Source organism: Protopterus annectens, chromosome 6.part1 (assembly GCF_019279795.1).
Source record: "Protopterus annectens isolate FY-2018-M chromosome 6.part1, PAN1.0, whole genome shotgun sequence".
NCBI classification, from domain to species: Eukaryota; Metazoa; Chordata; order Ceratodontiformes; family Protopteridae; genus Protopterus; species Protopterus annectens.
The window spans coordinates 297254489-297269393 of record NC_056738.1 but is presented as its reverse complement, the minus strand read 5'-3'; positions in this window follow the sequence as shown (position 1 = coordinate 297269393).

Sequence of the window (14905 nt, the reverse complement as noted above, 5' to 3'; positions counted from 1 at the left end):
CTCTTCACTGGCAAAAGTAAATGTGTGTGTAGTGTAAAATATTTTTTTGAATCTCTCACCCACTAGATTACCCAATGCCAATATTTGCAAGGGCTGGTGATGATCCTCACCTTAGAAGTGCCTTGGGACAACGTCCATCCTATAAGCTCCATGGCACATTTAATAAATGTAGTACACTGTAGTAGCAATACATAGCTAGGTAGGGATTAGAAACTCAGTACTGGCAAGTGTATGTGTGTGTCTGTCATCAGTATCCTGTGTGGGGGCCGGTGTGATTGTGTAATAACATGATCCATTGGGGGTGGGTTTTGCTAAATTATTATGTTGAGGACCTAGTATATGTCACAATGTCTACATTACAAGGCCAACAGTTGTCAAACACCATAGAGGTTGGTGTAGACAATCCACAGCCCTAAATGTCTAGTGCCATGTGCAATGACTATGTGACAGTATGTATTAGTGAATAATAGAGGCAACCTGTCTAATACTCAGAGACCATTCTCCACTCATGTATTATACATAAACCACTATATCGGTAGTTCCCCTGCATATTGCCTCACAGATAGTACCCACAGTGTGATTGCAGTGAACTACATTCCTGTTGACCACAACAGTGCTACTGACATCAGAAAGTACTTTGATGTGTTACATCTCCTGACTGTGTGTTATCCAGCAAGTAAAAGGACATGGCACCCTGTTCCATCCCCTCAGTAGCCCAATCAATGTGTAAAGTGGCCCTTTTGCCATGTTCCCCAATGGACGCCTGCAACAATTGTAGAGTCTGCAAATGAACCCCACAAAGGGAATACCATGCCTTATATACATGCCCTGTATGGAGCGATGCCACGAACTCCACTGAATACCCATATTATACTGTCAGTGTAGGTGCAATCACTACCTCAGTTACATAGCCAGGTCTCACCAAATGAGGTCAGGAATGCTACATCTGAAGATACCAATCTCTCCACACAACATGCCCCAGAGACCTCAAGCAAATTTCCACATGTCAAAGAACATGCATGGGGGACATGTGCACAACTCAGACACTGTCCTTGTTATGGAATATAGATCACATACATGGGAAGCAGTGCACATTACTGGCCACCCGCAATAGAAATCTGGAAGAGTGGATGGGGAATACAATACCCACCCCTGGGGATCACTCCAATGACTATACTCCTGAGCCAAACTGGGGACTATTGTCATGTGGCCTGATGGCAGGGTATTTCCTTGGGCTAGCCTTGTAGTGCCTTCAGGCCCATTCACCTACTACACACTTATGAAGCAATGAACCTATGGATCTCAGCACTGGCAAGTGTGTGTGTGTGTGTGTGTGTGTGTGTGTGTGTGTGTGTGTGTGTGTGTGTGTGTGTGAATAGTAATCCCAGTGTGCATGGTTGATGAATATCCCCTGTGGCTGTGGATATCAGCAATCAAAGGTGTGTCCAAACCAGAACATGTACCGTTCTCCATTCTACAACAGATGTTGTACACCAACATATACCTATGTACAACCCTCAGCACTATAATCTGTGAGGCATATGCAATCACTGTGTTACAGACTGGGATTACCATGCACATACTGTAATCTGCCTGTACCATGGTGGATGTGTCACCACACTGCCATACCCTGTGGCCTTGCTGCAGGGCCACATCCTGGTGACACACAGATGCCTAGAACAGAAACAAGATACAGCATGTGAGAACACATTCACTCAGCACTTCACTTGTGGGGGAGAGAGGGGTAAAGCTGGCACTGAATGTATTGCCAAGACTGTGGCCAATATCTGTTGTCTCAGGATAAGTATTAGCTTTGTGCAGTAACTCACAGCACTTGTGTTTAATGCTGTGGAGGTTGTTGATGTAACTATCAAAGGCTGTTGTGACTGTCATCAGTGTCTGCTGCATCTCTGCTGCCATATATGCCTGTCAGGGATTCCAGGAGGGATCCAAAGTTGTGTTTGAGGCTAATAAGGGAGTTCAACAGTCATGGGATACCACCTTTCCCTACAGCAGTGTCCTCCTTCTGATGTGCACTGTTTGGAGGACAGTGTCTGGGTTCTGTTTGCTCTGGCTAGTACCATGCATTCATGTACCTGTCTGTACACTGCCTATGTGTATGATTCCACAGTTATGCAGCTACATCCCATTGCCATGGGTGCAGTGAAGACATCAACCCCTGTTTACATGGCTGCAATGTCAACTTTGGAGAGGTTTTGCCAGGTGATTATCTTTGTGGGGGAGTGGCTGACATGTTGAGTTCCATGTTGATTGCAACCTGCGTGAATCTCACCATGCAGGGATTGGCATCTGGGGATGAGCAACAGTCCCATATTTAAGTGGACATCATAGGTCAAGGTTGTTGCATCCTCAACCAGGTGTCAGTATGAGCTGGTCTAGGGCAATGGAAATGATGAATCACAGAAGTGTTGGGCCACTGCACTGGCGCTTGGCTACATTCCCCAAGTGATGGAGGGGTAGCTGAAGACTCGCACTATGTCAGTGTTGTGTTGGACAATCATAGATGGCAGGGTGTTGAGGAATGTGCATTGGCAGTCTAGGGATGTAGATGGGGACCCATAGCAAGCTGTAGTCTGGATTGCACTATTACCCCAAGGCAGTTGTACTGGAAGTATCTCCAATGCATTATGATGGGATACTAGTCTGGAGATGTTCCTATCCATAATGAATATGGAGACAACACCACCTGTGGAGGTGTGGTGTGGTCCATGTTTGGGGGCCAACAGCTGTAGAATGTGCCATAGCCTGATACTGCAGGTCTGCTGTCTGCTGCTGTGAACCACCTCTCCATTACAGCAGACATGTGTTCTCCACTCCAATGACTGATATGAGTAAATGCATCCTGACAGTTAGATGTACACTGTTGAGCAGCATGACCCTCAGATTGGATGCATGTGTAGCTGTTATGGTGGTAATAACATTAGGAACACTACCTAATAAGGCACCATAGGGATGGCAAGCCACTTAGCCAGTACCTGGCAATCTTGCAGTGACAGATGTAGGACATCCATGGCAAGTCATTGGGTTCTATCAATCATGCCATCCCAAGCAGAGAGGTTCTGGATCACCTGAGGATGACATGTAACATGTAAGCCACTGTTACAGTCAACTATCTGTTGATAGTACCGCAGCATCATTCTGGGTGACAGCGGTACACTGCCCAGGGTGACTGTCACACCTACCTGGACTGCATAATCAGAGAGTTTAGCCATGTCTTCTGTCATGAAGTCCAGGGAGGTGTGTCCCAAGTCATTCACACCCAAATCAATATGGAGTGATACCCATAGCTGTTGTGGAGTGACATGACTGGCTGTGTCATGTGTTAGCTGCTGGCATGTGATTGATATTTAGCTGTTACCTGCTCCCTATTCAACTTAGTGAGTGGGATGTGTGTGCCTCAGTATTGAGTTACCCATGATCACTGTATTGTGCAAGGTGGTTAGCCTTAGGGGCTTAGGTTGGGGGCACACTGTGTGGGTGAAATATATGTCCCTTGGCATGTGCCATGTCACAGTGTCTGAGTGGGTGTCTGCCTTGCTGGTCTGTCCTGTTTGGGTAGATATCCAGTGAATGCCTCTGGGAAGGTGGGTGTGTGGCTTTTCACTGCATGTCATGGCTGTCAAATTGTGTGTCATGGTGAGCTACATGTTCCACATGGTGTGGTGCAGGTGTTGATATTATCCTATTTGACCTGCTAGTCCAGTCATTGCTGGAGAGTGCATATGTTACATTGGGTGATATATGGCTAACCCTTACAGGTCTGAGTGTTTGGAGATTAGAGAGGAGGGTTGTCTGTCTACATGCAGAGTTGCAACAGTGCCCCAAAATGGGCAAGTGCACAGGTTAATGGGTGAGAGCACAGATAATCACCTTTCAAACATGCCAAGAGGGGTGGATATAACTAGTAAGTAATAGGGTGATATCTGTGATGAACGAGTACTGCTGATGGCTCACAGGTGTGCCACACTTCTTGATACAGTGACCTGGTGAAGTGCCAAGCCATAATGCTAGTTGAAGTGCAAGACAGAAAGAACTAGCATGATGTACGGGTAGAACAGAAAGCAGACTGTCTGCCACTTGTAATACTTTACCACAGTTGTGCAGTTATCAACAGCTTTGGCCATGTGAAAGTTCAGTAAACTCTGTAGCATGTGTGGTAACTGCATAACACTATAGTAGACATACCTAGATAGGCAGGAGATCTAATCCCTATATTGGCAAGTGTGTGTGTGTGTGTGTGTGTGTGTGTGTGTGTGTGTGTGTGTGTGTGTGTGTGTATGTGTGTGGGAATTATGTACTGTCTGTCTCATACCATTGTTGACCTGTGTACTACCCTTTACACTTCCCTTCACTCCAATTTAGTAGACCTGTTGATGTCATCAACCTTAGCAGTACCTTTGGAAGAGGTGAAAATGTGTAAATGCTGTTGCGCGTCTAATAATTGTGTAGCACTTTAGTAGGAATACCTAGATAGTTAGGAGTTCTAATCCCAGTACTGACAAGTGCGTGTGTGTGTATGTATATGTATGTGAATCATGTACTGTCTGGCTCATACCATTTTTGACCTGTGTACTACCCTTTACACTTTCATTTACTCCGATTTAGTAGACCTGTTGATGTCATCCACCTTAGAAGTACCTTTGGAAGAGGTGGAAATGTATAAGCTCTGTGGCACATCTCATAATTGTGTAACACTGTAGTAAGAATACCTAGACAAGCAAGAGTTCTAATCCTAGTGCTGGCAAATATGCGTGTGTGTGTGTGTGTGTGTGTGTGTGTGTGTGTGTGTGTGTGTGTGTGTGTGTGTGTGTGTGTGTGTGTGTGTGTGTGTGTGTGTGTGTGTGTGTGTGTGTGTGTGAAAAATGTACAAGGCAGGAGTTCTAATCCCAGTACTGGAATGTGTATGTATATATGTGTGTGTGAATCATGTACTGTCTGGCTCATACCATGTTGACCTGGTACTACCCTTTACACTTCCTTTCACTCCAATTTAGTAGACCTGTTGATGTCATCCAATTTAGAAGTACCTTTGGAAGAGGTAGAAACGTATAAGCTCTGTGGTGTGTCTCATACCTGTGTGGCGCTATAGTAGGAAAGCCTAGATAGGCAGGAGTTCTAATCCTACTGCTGGCAATTGTTTGTGTGTGAGGATCATATCATGTGTGGCTTATACCATTTTGATGTGTATACCATACATGGCTGGTGACCACTTCTTGCTGCCATTACTTTATATAGTGTGGTAACAGCATCTGTGTCATATGCAGCAGGTTAAATCATTGCACAGTCCTCTGTACAGATGTGTCTGGAATATCCATATGTTTGAAACCTATAAGTGATTGGATGTGGTCTGTGTGCCTTAACAATGCCCATGTATGTGATATTATAGCCAAATAGGCCACAGTGACTTTACTGACACATATGGCAGCATGAGGTATCATAGCTGACTGAAACATCATGCTGAAAGGATGTCTGCCCTCCTCAGAGGTGGCCTGCCTTGTAGGTGCAATACATGAGTACAGATGCTTGGTTTTACAAGTGAACTGTATCTGTTATGGGTCACATTAAAGGCTGGAAGAGGTGTTTGTGGACTGTCATATTGTGGTCTTAATTAATATGTAACAGAAACACCTTGTATCTTAAGAGGGGTGTGTACACAAGTTTATATCCATTGTTTACCAGTAATGTGTCACGCTTGACCTTACCTTAGGCAGTTTGTCCAGCACAATTTGCTGGCCTCTGTCCAGACATCTTGACACTGAAAAGTTGTGAGGTATGCTACAGGAATGTTGAATTCATGTCAGATAAGCCCCAGTGGTGACCACTGTGATGCAATACAGTTAACCCCAGCACAAGTCATGCACAGCAAGCAATACAGTTATTAAATAAAACAATATAGATATTACTGATGGTTGTGTGCATGGTAAATTGCATGCACTTCACATTCCTGGGGTATTTCCAGGCAACAGAATAAAGTAATACTCACCAGCTTCAGGCTGCTGTCCCATATGCAGACCAGAGGGTCCTAGGTAATTGTGAGAGGGAGTTATTGTCATCAGATGCACATGTGGCCTTGGTATAGGATGGATGCAGTATGTCTGCACATCTACAGCACTAACCACGATAATACACAGTGTCCTGTCCTCACCATAGATGTGCACCTCTGTGCATTAGAAAACCCCATCCACAACTGAAATTGGACCTGACACATGCATGTAGATACAATACAGATACATGTATTTCTGATACATTAGTGTACTGTTCCCCACTGGGCCCTTACTTGCATGCTCCTCATCCAGTGTGTGTGTGTGTGTGTGTGTGTGTGTGTGTGTGTGTGTGTGTGTGTGTGTGTGTGTGTGTGTGTGTGTGTGTATGTGTGTGTGTGTGTGCAACCCACCTCCACAATGCTTCCTTTAGTGTCATGGCTTGTGGGTTTGGCATGTGGCCCAAGTGTGGTGAGGAGCTCCATGGTGGGTGTCAGTGGGGGCTGGATGGCTGGGCCCCCAGCTGTGACTAGCTGGTCCCTCTCTACAGCAGCAGCCCATTGATGGGCATGGCATTTGAGGTCGGTGGCTTGATGCTGCACATCCTCATAAGTTCTGCTGTGCAGGCCGGCATCATTTACCCTGTGGACCACACTATTCCTCAGGACAGTCCTCTCCCACACATTTTCTGCTCTCCGTCCACATGACAGGGCATAATGTCCAATCACATATTGGGTGGTGATGTCTGTTTTTCCAACAGAGAATGCTGGTAGGCGAGCACTCTGCATGTTACCTGGAAGACATATACAGGAAATGGTCACAGGACCTCATATGGTTGTCAAAATGCACATCAACAGTGGATATTACTTGCAAATAATCCAGACTACACTGAAACTCTCCAAGCTATCATGGTTATAGCAGCTTGCAATACACACCTGTCCCTGAGCTACCTTATTCCCCCCAATGTTGAACACTTGATTGCATAATCCTCTATCCTCCATTCATTTTTGTGTAGAGGGTTGACAGTGGTCATCTTCCATGTGGATGGTGTGTGTATGGTGGCAGGTCTGTGTTTGATTGTGGTGTATGATGGAGCTCTGAGCACATGCCTGAGTTCATGTAGGAGGCAGACAGTGATGTTATTATGCCCCATGGAGAAATGCTGTTGTTGCCATCAGTAGGCAGTACATGATCACCATTGCTGAGGGGAGGAGTGTAGTTGATGTGCATATCTCTATGTGCAACTGGGGTGAACAGGGTGGCAATGTTCCTACCTAACCTGTGTGATGCAGGTTGCCTATATCCATAGTATGTGTGTATGAGGTGTTCTTTACCCTAGTACAGGGTGAATTGTGTTGTTTCATCTGAGACTTACAACATATGTGGAGACACGGTTGCAATTGTCCTTGGTGGAGTGGCTATGTCCGATTCCTAGTCATAGTCAGCCTTACAGGGCATCACCTGTGAACTTGCATACTTGCTCAGTCCACCTATATCTGAGCAAGTTCATCTGAGAACCTACATGCTTGCTCAGATATAGGTGGACTTGCTTCAAAGTTGTTGCCTGCACCTATGTGTTCCTGTACAGCCAATGTAGCAACCTATTATGTGGTTTGCGTATTGCTGCTGTTCACCAAAGGGGATTACTCTACCTTGGTGGAGGCTGGATATACAGGTCAGGTACTGCTGTGTCCATATAGCTACAGTAGATATAAAGGGTACACACACACACACACACACACACACACACACACACACACACACACACACACACACACACACCCCTGATACACTGTCTGGTATTTGTGCAATTAGAACATGACACCACAATAACTAATTTCATAACAATTCCCACCTACAGTCTGACCTATAGCCTGTACAATTCAATTGAAAACATAACAATTGGGTCTGTGAAAACATATGGACATAATACTTGGTACAATAAGCCAGTTGAATGAGTGCGTGAACCATTAAACAGATATGTTGCCTATGCACCTCATGAGATGGTTACAGTATTCATCCGTCTTGGTCTGGACTCTAACATCATAGCACATCTTCACTTGGCAATAGTTGGTCACCTTCCTAGAAACACCTTTGATTGTATTTCAATAGAATTGTACAGGTTAGGGGTCACATAAAGATGAGAAACATTATGAAATGAACTTCTGTGGTCTGATTGTCATACAGGATACATACCTGGCAGTCTAACAGGGGCGTGTACACTTGTGATATCCACTGTATATAGGTGTGGATATAGCTGGTAGTGGTAGGCATGGACAGAGGGTCATAACACAGGTGGACATTTCTCTGATTAATAGTTGAATATCATGCCTACTCTAGTACCCATATCAGTGTCAGGGCACTGCAACAACCAGTAGCTGCACACATTTCTGTCTGTTGTATGCACTGACACTGATATTAAACACATGTGCACAACCTATGTACATGAATGCCTGTAACCCATGTGATTTAGTTTTGTGCCTTCCAGCTGAACATAAGCATACATACATGTGCTCAGGGGATACCTGGTATATATTTTTGTTATATGTTAGTATGGCACACTGTAGTTACAATCTTCCTACTCAATCATACTTCTCAACCTGTTACTGCAGTAGGTTTAGACAATGTCACACATAAATGGGTATCAAAGGAGACATCAGTATTGATACTGTATTAATATAGTTGCATCATACATTAGTATGTTGATTGCACAATAGGGTTTAACATCACTGTGATAACCTGGAAGATGTCCAACAGTCATGAGTAGGCTATTATGTTACATTGCCATTGCTCACAGACCTGCCAATGGTTTGGCTGACATAACACAGGTATATGTGTATTTCACTACATATATCAGTCACAAATTTGCTTATTGTCCACCAGAACACTGTACAGTTGAATATTATTAATTCAATATATCACACACAGTTCAACACACATGTCTGCAACAGTACTCTTCTATGCGCACGCCCTCTATAGGTGTCTTAGCTTTACAAGGCAAACATGTCATACTCATAATCACAGGTAACATGGATATGGAAAACATCTCATTAACTGGCCTAGCAGTAGCACAGTCGCAACTGTTTGACAGACACCCCTGCAGATGTCATATATGAGCTGTCCTTTCCCAGGTGAGTCAGGCTCCTGAGCTGTGACCCCACCTCACAACCTCTCAGAGCATCACATCTGGACAATGCCGAAAATGATGGGGGGATAAATAGGGACAGACTTTAAATATACCTGTTACAAACATAAGAACTTCATAGAATGATACATTTATAATTACTGTGAATATTCCTAAGGATGTGGAGTCTTAAACTCAAGTGTTTGTCATTACCTGATGACTTCAGTCTTCAGCTATTTGCCAGAAAGGTACAGATCTCAGGAGGAACAGACAAAAATACATGATGGTAAAATGTGCACATTCTGTGAAGATCTGTGCAGTTGAGAGGTATGTCTGGAATATCTCCCACTGCAGAAAGAGTCAGATGCTATGGCCATAACAGCTGTTTAGCAGGACATTAGTACAGCATGTCTTGTTGGGACATATATTCCTCCAAATTATATTTCCCATTATTATAGACCAAGTACTACATTTAATTACTTGCTCACATATTTCACTTACCTTTTTTCTTTCTTCTCTTTTCCACTTTATGTTTCATTTATTTCTCTCTCTCTCTCTCTCTCTGTGCACTACAGGGATAGAGCTGGTTTGAATAGGTGGCAGCATGGCTTTTTTAGGTGATGCTCATGACTAGGTGATGGCCTGTGCACCTATTCGGGTCCCCAGTTGCTAATTGCATGCAGACCAGCTGCGTAGTTCTTCCAATAGGCAATGTCATGGCAACACACTCCTATAAATGAGTACTCCATGTGGATGATGGCCCTTTCCATTACTTTTGAAGAATGCCAAAACATCTATTTAAATGGTAACAGTTTTTTGTAGGATTGTTCTGATGAAGCCCGTAATGTAGCATGTGAAAGTGCTTAACTGTTGGATTTTATTACATTAAATCATTGTTTTTTATTTTAGAATGGTCAGCTGTGGTTTATATCAGTAGAAATTCTTGTAGTTATCACTACAGTGAATTACGGCTTTACAAAGGGTTTATTGGCATCTCAAGACACCGTGGCATTGGCGTTCTTCACCACACATTGTTAGTTCAGTAGTTTTATTTTAACGTTAACTGCAGTTTTTTTTACTTTTGAGGAAGACATCCTGGAGTTGTGTGAGCTACTACCTCTTACAGCAACACCTGTGGAGACAAGCCAACTAAATGGTGGGGAAGGTTCAAGGCTTAGGAGCAGAATGTGAGTATCGCTGTTATATGTTTGGAATACTGCTAGTTTAACAGGGCTTGTCTGCACATGCTCCTTCTGCATAGGTTTCAGTCTGACAAAGTTCTATCTCTGCATAGCTCTCAGCTGTAGGGCCATCCACATAATGGCCACAGGTTAGCCTGTTATGTATGGGCTGTATCCCCAGACAGGTGTTGTCCTTCTCAAATCAGTAGCATACTCTGGTGATTGCATTATGTAGATGGTAACATCCATTTGTTTTTCTGACTTTATATCCCTCAGAAAAGATATCTTACACCAAATCCTGTAACACCAGCAACGTTCTCAGTGTATAACAGAAATATTGCATGGATGGCTATGTATTTGGGCTTCTGTCCACCAATTATGTCAGGCTTTGTCCAGATGTCATACAGTAGTAGGTGGACAGGTATACTGGTCTATCATTATTTAGTGCTGTAATTCCTGCTGAGAGGAATGGCTGGGAAAAATGTTGATGTCTGTACATTCAAGAGGTAGGTGTATAGAGAATGCTCTTAGATGGCCTTGTGACATATTTTATGTGGGGGACAGTAACATGTGTTTTAAAACTAGGCTGTTAGAACATGTCAGACATATTACTGATAAGAAATATGTCAGTTCTATAGCTGTACAATTGAATGAATCACATTATGGGGACAGTAGTGGGTCTCAAGGTACTGTTTGAAAATGTCTGTTCCTCAATGTGATGAAACAGTTATAAAAAGGACAATTGTTATGTACAGACTTAATGTATTAATATTAACTGTGATACTTTATCTCATAGGGGGTTAAATGATGAATGTAATTGGAGGCTGTGTATTCAATTATGTAATTAGGTGTTAATTGCTTCTTGTGATTAAGGCATGTATTTCTGGTAATGTTTACTCATTGAAAGCTTTGGCCAAGACATCAGAGTATAATAAACATGTGTGAATTACTGGCTGGTTGTATTTTTCTTTGCCATGTTCAGACATTTTATTTGTTTTGCTAAGAGATTGTTGTATGTCTGGTCATTGTGCATAGCTTATCATGATTTTGTAGCAGTGTACTGTTCACTTATTTAATTGGACTGTGGGGGGGGCAGATGTGAGTGTCATGGCTGCTTTTGAATTCAAGTGTGCATGCTGCCCCAGTTGTGGGTGGTCTATCAGCAGCATATGTTTGTATGGGCATTTTGGGATATGTATGCATACCTATATGTGTATTAATATATATATATATATATATATATATATATATATATATATATATATATATATATATACGCTGTGTTCTTAATTTGAAATTAAATTGCGTTCAAACTACTTGTTGGTTGCCTGGTCTGTGGACACCAGTTTTTTTAGTTTTTGTTCGATTTGTTTCTTTTGTTTTTTTTAATATATATATATATATATATATATATATATATATATATATATATATATTTATATTTGTTGACCGGGAGTGTCCGACTGGATGTAGGTCCATTTTCAGCGGAGGCCCGGGGAGAAAAGCTCCACAGTTAAAACAAACAGACAGTAGTTACATTGGATTACATAGCGATTAACAATTTACATAGCAATTACTTACAACATATTTACAGATGAAGAACATAGTACATCAGTAGACAACTAGAATCTATCTGTGAAGTACATAACAGACATTAACAAATAACAACCAACCATCCACTCCTTGAGCCAATAACCTACAACCACAAGTTGAAAAAACACCTATATTCGATCCACGTAAAAATCATTGATACTCCTTCCGTTTCACTTGGACCTACCCAGACAATAGTTAATTTTGTGGCAGGCACATGCACCTCTCAGGGTTTAGTATATTTAGCTGTTTGCCAGACCTGTGGTCATTTTTATGTTGGAAAAACAGAAAGGCGTTTGAGTAGGAGAATCTACGAGCATATGTATAGTATTTTGAAAAAAGGATGACAATAGCACCTTATACAAACATATTAAAATTAATAATGTTGACCACTATTTCAGATTTGGTATCTTGGAAATTGTAGGTAAGAACTTTAGGGGGGGTGATTGGGGTAACCAGTTGCTTCAGGCTGAAGTTAGATGGCAGTTGAGGTTAAATGCCACAGTTCCCCCAGGCTTAAATGAACACATTAGTTTAAAGCCCGAACTTAGGTATCGAGCAACACAATTTTTACAACTATTTTTTAACACACTAGTTCATTTTTTTATATATCTTGACAACTTCAATTTTAAAATTTATTTTAAAAAATACATGTTATATAATTTTTACAATTGATTGTGTATTTGTAAGACATGCAGTTTTACATGTGGAATTTCAAGTTTTTAAGGTTGAAAATACACTGTCACTTTAATTCTGAATTATTTTTAATTGATGGTATTAGGTACATATAAAAATGGTGATAGTATCCATTGTTAACTGTTCTGATGAAGTCTAGCGAAGAAAGCGCTTGACCTGTTTTGTGGATGAACTTTTGTTCAGTGGAATTTATTTTTACGTGGATCGAATAAAGGTGTTTTTTCAACTTGTGGTTGTAGGTTATTGGCTCAAGGAGTGGATTGTTGGCTGTTACTTGTGGTTGTTTCCACTCTTTTACACACCTTTTTGTGTTACAAGACATTAACAAATGTTACAATAAGATGTTCCTGCTGTATAATAAGTACTAGGCTTATGAACATCTGAGCTTGCTATAATCAAGGTAGTTAGTGGAGTGGAAAGAAAGGTAGTGGTTGGATGGGGTGAGTGATATTAGAGTGGGAGGTGCAAGGGCATAGCCAGCATGTTTTTAGGTGTGCTTTTAATAAAGTTTTGAAGTGGGTGCATGATGGTATGGAGGTAATTGTGGGTGGGAGGGAGTTCCATAATTTGGCTACGATGCAAGAGAATAGTGCTCCACCAGCAGATTTATTGGCTTTAGTGATCTGCAAGTGATTTTTGTTGCTGGATCTTAGTGGTCTGGTGATGCGATAGGGTTGGAGTAGATTCTGGAGGGATGGGACATTTAGTGGATGGTTTACTAGTTTGTGGGCGAATGAAAGTTGATACCATTGAAGGAGGTGAGAGAGTTCAAGCCAGCCAGTTCAGCAAGTGAGAGACAGTGGTGACTACGGTAGGATGCCCTTGTGGCGAATTTGGCGATTTTTTTGTAGCAGGTCTCTAGCTTGTTTAGATCGCATTGCCTTAGGTTGGTATACATTGGAGAGGCATAAAGTAGGGTGGAGATAAGGTGGGAATTTGCTATTGAAATCTTTGCTGCTTTGGTGAGAAGTCGCTTATTTCTGTATAATGCTCCTAGTTTTTTGTGGACTTTTATGGTCATGGATATGTGAATGTCAAATTTTAGTTTATTGTCTATTTCCACTCCTAGCAATTTGGTGTGTTCAGTTGGGTATATAGTGGTGTTGTCTTTTGCTGTGATGTTAAAGTGAGAGTTGTTTTGAGTATGTTTGGTGGGTTGGAAGATGACTAGTTTAGTTTTGTTTGGGTTGAGTATTAATTGAGCATTGGATAACCAAGTTTCAACAGAGGAAAAGGCTTCCTGTGTGACTTTTTGCAGTTTCGGTAGGGACTGGGCTGAGCAGATAATGGTTGAGTCATCTGTGTATTGTATGAGTGTGCCATGTTTGGTGGCAGAGGCTAGATTATTGGTGAAAACAGAGAAGAGTAGGGGCCCAAGGATGGATCCTTGGGAAACCCCTATGGAGACAGGTAGTTGGGAAGAAATGTCATTCTGCCATACAACGGATTGTTGATGGTCAGACAGCTAACTCTGAAACCAGTTGGTGACTGATTGTGAGAAGGATAGGTTATTGAGGACAGAGATAAGTTGTTTGTGTGGGACCATGTCAAATGCTTTAGATAGGTCTAGGAAAGTAGCAGAGGAGAGATAGCCATTGTTTTTATGCTGAAGGATAGTGTTAGTAAAGGAGAGTAAGGCAGTGGTGGTGCTATGGTTTGGTCGGAAACCATGCTGAGTATTGGAAAGGAGGTTGTTAATAAGGAGGTAATCTGAGATATACATATGTAATATGTATATATGTATGTATATGTATTTGTATGTATCCACACCTCAGTATTTATTGGTACTATATCTATATATTGTTTTACATATATATGGATCTCCCTACATATCTCACTCTCTCTCTATGTATGTTTCTATTCATATATATATATATATATATATATATATATATATATATATATATATATATGTACCAATCATTCCTAATTGCCCACTTGTCTCTTCCTTATTGTAAACTGGCTGTAAAGAAGGGTATGTTTGAGAAAACATCCTTAAACAAAACAGTTGAGGTGGCTTACTTGTAAATTACATAGACTATGGTGTGCAGGGTCATGTGTTCAAGACTTGCAAGGGCTGTTTATTTTTTGTTAGGCAGAACAAGGACTGCTGGATATAGAGTGGGTAAGGCAGTTTTGAGCAGCTTTGAGTGTGTTTGCATGGGTTTGCATGACGATAAGCGGTGCTAACTTATGGTTAAATGAAAATGCGCTTATAACATGTTGGCTTCACTTACCAGTGCAAATATCTGCTTAGCATTTATATTTAAGGAAGTCTTATACCCGCTAAGCATAGCCTAGCCCTGGTAACC